At 32.4% G+C, this 3,506-nt stretch overlaps 1 pseudogene; it reads left to right on the top strand.

Annotated features, from left to right (window-relative positions):
* Positions 1 to 520: 520 nt before the first annotated feature.
* LOC137827687 (DCD domain-containing protein NRP-A-like) lies at positions 521 to 2,876 on the top strand (annotated as a pseudogene).
* The last annotated feature ends 630 nt before the right edge of the window (positions 2,877 to 3,506 follow it).

The raw sequence follows: 3,506 nt of genomic DNA, 5'->3' as shown, positions 1-3,506 counted from the left end.
AAAATATCGTTGGAACATTATTCGCTAAAAAGTAGAATGATGTCTCAATATAATTTATTTATTTTGGTTAAATAAATTATTTAATAAATAAACCAAATATATTTTTATAATATATTAATATAAAATTATTATTTAATATATATGTATATAATTAGTTGTTATAATCAATTACATATGATTTCATATACTTTTTCTTTTTATGTAGTTATATTCTGTTACACTTTTTTCTCTTAATTAAGAAACATAGTTAAAAAAGTAAATATATCATTAATTATAAACAAAACCAATAAATTAATATCATGAAAAGGGTAAAAGCAGTTACACTTAATATTTGAAGACTAAAAATTTCACTATAGAAGAAATTAAAAGGGTATTCTAACTTGTATATAAAATTCCTTGTATCAAATCAGACTTTGACAATTACACGCGCAAAAAATAATGGCCTACCCCCATTTGTTAAATTTCCTAGCAAACTTCACTCCTTTCATCAATCTTTATTTAACCCTCTCTCTCTTCTCTCTTTCCAACCAAAACACTTGCTTCTTCATTCATTCTTCTTTATCTTCTCTCTTTGCTGTGTCTCTTTGCTGGGGTGTGTGACTCACTATGGACAACAACAATGATTTTTGGAAATTCAGTGACCAGTTGAGGGTTGAATCTGGTTTGTCCAATCTGTCTCTCCAATGATTTTTCCATTTGGAGCAACAACTACAGCTCCAAGAGGCCTGATCAGAGGAGGAACTTTGATGTGAATGCTTCTGATTTCATCAACAACAACAACAACTCCTCAAAGTCTCATGATTTCAATGATGGGTGGAACATAACCAATTCCAATGGAACCCTTTTCTCTATGCCTCAAAACAACAACAATTTTGGAGTTGGAGGCTTCAACAAGGGAGGAATCTATTCCAACACCACCACAACCTCCTCCTCCTCCTATCCTAACCTTAACAACAACACTCTTGGAGGCTTCACAAGGGAATCTATTCCAGCACCCCTTCCTCTCCTTATCTTAACCTTAACAACAACAACAACCACCACCTCAACAGCAACCTCAACACCAATCTCAAGGGCTACAAGACTTTCTTCAAGGCTGAAGATCAGTTTCACACACCCAAAAGTTCAAAGAAGAACAACATCAACAGTAACAACAAAAAGTATGGGGACAACAACACTAACACTGATGCCACTAAGACTGCTACTGAGAAAAAATTCAAAACACTGCCACCAGCAGAGTCTCTGCCTAAGAATGAAACCATTGGAGGATACATCTTTGTTTGCAACAACGATACCATGGCAGAGAATCTCAAAAGACAGATCTTTGGTGAGTCCCCTCTCTCCTTTTCTCTTTTCCTCTCTTTAACAAATCTTACTGTTACTTTAATCTAAGCCCTGGCTCTCTATATTTTACATCAACAATAAATTGAAATCTTTTGAGGAATTGACTGAGACATCGATCATAATTTTCTCAGAGAAAGACACTCTTTTCACCCTAAATCAAATACTTCATTTGTTTCTGTCTCTTCTTCCTTTCTGATTCTAAATCGGTTTTGTTGATGATTTTCTTTTCTTTTGTGCTTTGCAGGTCTGCCTCCACGATATAGAGATTCAGTTAGAACAATAACTCCAGGGTTGCCCCTTTTCTGTACAACTACTCCACTCACCAACTCCATGGTATCTTCGAGGTATGTGTGTATACTTTCCTTGTTTAGTTTGTGGCTTCACTTCAATTTCATGAAAATGCTTCAATTTTTTGGAAATCGAGTCATGAATTAGGCCATCACTTTTACTAATAGCAGCCATGTTTCATACTAAGAGTGACAACAATAATAAATGTTTGGTGGGGTTTGTTCAGGCTGCAAGTTTTGGAGGAACCATATTGATCCAACAGCTTGGGGAGGACAAGAAGTGCCCTGGTGAATCTCGTTTTCCTGCTCAGGTATATCATCTCATTGCCAATCTAATTCATTGTTATGCACAACTTATGCTTAAACTGATTACATAAATTTAATTAAAATATACTCCTAATGTAAAAGTAAAGTCTACAAGATCATTCAATCAATGTATAATGATTTGGTTATCCATGTAAGTTTATTGAGTTTCAAAACAATTATCTTAAAAAGTTATTTAAAGATGATTTCTGATCAATTCACAGTAGTGAAAGTAGCAATTAAACTCTAACTATATTACTTGGTTTTGCTAAATCTTATGAATTTTCCATACATGATGGTTACAGGTTCAAGTGATTACTAGGAAAGTTTGTGAGCCACTGGAGGAGGATTCCTTCAGACCAATTCTTCATCACTATGATGGTCCTAAGTTTCGTCTTGAGTTGAGTGTGCCTGAGGTAAGCATCAATCCTTGAATATATTAATATGTGTTTGTTTGAGATCTAAGATCTTAGATGTATCTTTCAAAAACATGAAAATAGAAACTTTCAAATAAACTCAATTTGAATGTAAATTGTAAATCCGTATTTGACTTGATCTGACTCGAAATCAAACATGTATTTACTTCTTGTTTAAGTGTAAAAACTAAATTGTATTTTTGTTTAATTATTTCAGGCACTGTCTCTCCTGGATATATTTGCAGACCAGAACAGTTTCGATGATATTTTCAAGGCCATTCCTGCATAGAAGGTGGATAATACAGATTATACAAGAAGAGAAGTTACAAGAACATTGAACTCTTGGACTCATATAAGAAGATACTTAAGACAATGAATATTCAGCAATTATAATATATTATGTATTATATAAATATAAGGCTATTTGTATAGAGGCTGATATGCCTGGTTGCTGCCCATTTTTTGTTGTTATGGGAGTATATGAACATCGCATAAAAAGTATACCATAAAATTGAACTAACTTTGCTTAGCTTATCTTTGTGCAAAATATCTGCATGTTATAATTTATGCAGTAACTGCTGAAATAATGATTGTTTCCTTTAGTCACAAACAATCTTGTTCCTTGTACTGTGGACTGTTCTTATTAGGTTCATTTCAATATGAATCTTTTTATTCTATGAATAGTCTTCCTGTGCAAACTGATAACTACTACATTAACCACCAAGTTAATTAATATATAGTGAATCTGAGGCACTGGTTTAACTGTTCTCCATTTGCAGAGGAGATTTTATTTATGGAAAATGCTATGTGGTTAATTTTGGGATTGTTAGAGCATAGGTTGTTTAATATACCATGTATGGTGTTTATCAATAATATTATTTTAGAGTATAATTTTGGGTTGTTAAATAGAAAAAAGTTATTTACATAAGCAATTATTTTATGAGTTCCTATATTTAATACAAGTATTAGCTCATGAAAATGTTGAAAGAGAAGATATTTATAAATTCTATTGAAATGAAATTAATTAAATACTAAAATATCAAATATCTGTTATGAGAATATCAACTTATTACACTTTGATGTCTTGGGAAGTGAAATTTATTTAAAATGTGGAATGATTAAAATGTTAGGCAAAAGTGCTACATCAGCAGTGTCATGG

This window comes from Phaseolus vulgaris, chromosome 11, assembly GCF_000499845.2.
Source record: "Phaseolus vulgaris cultivar G19833 chromosome 11, P. vulgaris v2.0, whole genome shotgun sequence".
Taxonomy (NCBI): domain Eukaryota; kingdom Viridiplantae; phylum Streptophyta; class Magnoliopsida; order Fabales; family Fabaceae; genus Phaseolus; species Phaseolus vulgaris.
Note: the sequence above shows the minus strand (reverse complement) of the source record. Positions and strands in the feature narration are given on the sequence as shown.